We start from the raw sequence: 1,645 nt of genomic DNA on the forward strand, positions 1-1,645 counted from the left end.
ACACACCACTTAACATGCCCACTCCCCTAACTCCTAGGTATTCACTCAAGAGTATACAAAAATGTTTCCACTTAAAGCTGTAACAAGACAAGGCTGCTCACTTTCTCCACTCCTTGGCAATATAGTGCTGGAAGTCCTAGCCCATGCAATCAAAAAAGAGAATAAAATAAAAGGTATTCAAATAGGGAAAGTTCATATTTGTAATTTCTTTACCTAATGTAGAAAAAAAATGGTTTCTAATATCACCCACACACAGACACACATACACACACACACACACACACACACACACACAAATACTCCTAAAAGTGGTAAATTAACACAGTAAAGTGAAGGGTACAAAATCGACATACGAAAATCTATAACATTCCTATACACCAACAACAACCGGACAGAGGTAGAATTGAAGAAAGTAATCCCATTTATCAGAACCACAAAAAATATAAGATACCTAGGAATGAATCTAACCAAAGAAGTCAAAGACTTCTACAAGAAAAATTATGAAAGTCTAAAAAAAGACATTGAAAATGACAAAAAAAAAAGTGGAAGGACATCCCATGTTTCTGAATTAGAAAAATTAATATGACAAAAATAGCAATCCTACTGAAACTAATCTACATATTTAATGCAACCCCAAAGTACCACAGACATTTTCACAGATCTAGAAAAGACAATCATAGAATTTGTCTGGGATCATAAAAGATTCCATATTGTAGGGACCAGCAGTTAATGTAATGATTATGTTGCTGGACTCACATGTAGTCAACTGCGGTTCAAGCCCCAGACCCGGTGGTTTAAATTTACACCGGGTGCGTGCCTGCGTGCGTGCCCAAGATCCCAAGTGGAGAATGGAGGAGAAGGGATTGCAGTGTGACCATTCCCCGGGGGGGGGGGTAATTTCTCACTTTCTGGCTCTCTGCCTCTCTCTGTCTTTCTGGCAAGGGCATGCACCCTATAGCAAAACCCTCTCCCCCCACCCCCAAAACAAACAAACAAACAAAAAAACCATATTGTCAAGGCAGTCCTGCACAAGAAGAGTAGAGTAGGAGGCATCTCACTCCCTGACCTCAAAATATATTATAGAGCTGTGATAATCAAAACAGCATGGTACTGGCAAAAAGAAAAAAAAAACAGACATGTGGACCAATGGAACAGAATTGAGACCCCAGAAATAATTCCAAAATATACAGCCAATGATTTTGACAAAGGCACCAGTCAATCCTGTGGAAAAGAGAAAACCTTTTTAGCAAATAGTGCTGGAAAAACTGTGTATCCACCTGCAGAAAGATGAAACTGGACCCCCATCTCTCACCTTTAATGAAAATCAACTCAAAATGGATCAAAAGATCTAAACCTAAGACCTCAAACTATAAAACTACCATTGGAAAACACAGAGAAAGTCTTGACGACATCAGAGTAGGTAAAGCTTACTTAAATAAGACTCCCAAAGCACTGTCAAGAATCCCAAAGATAGACAAGTGGGATTACATGAGTTTAAGAAGCTTCTGCACAGCAAAAGAAACAATAGGCTGAGTTGACACCCCTCAAAATGGGAGACTATATTTGCAAACTATGCCTCAGACAACAAAACTGACAACCAGAGTATACAGAGGACTCAAAGGACTTACTCCAAAAAAAAAAAAAA

The sequence above is a fragment of the Tupaia chinensis genome, unplaced genomic scaffold, assembly GCF_000334495.1.
Source record: "Tupaia chinensis unplaced genomic scaffold, TupChi_1.0 Scaffold000574_1, whole genome shotgun sequence".
In the NCBI taxonomy this organism is placed as follows: Eukaryota; Metazoa; Chordata; class Mammalia; order Scandentia; family Tupaiidae; genus Tupaia; species Tupaia belangeri.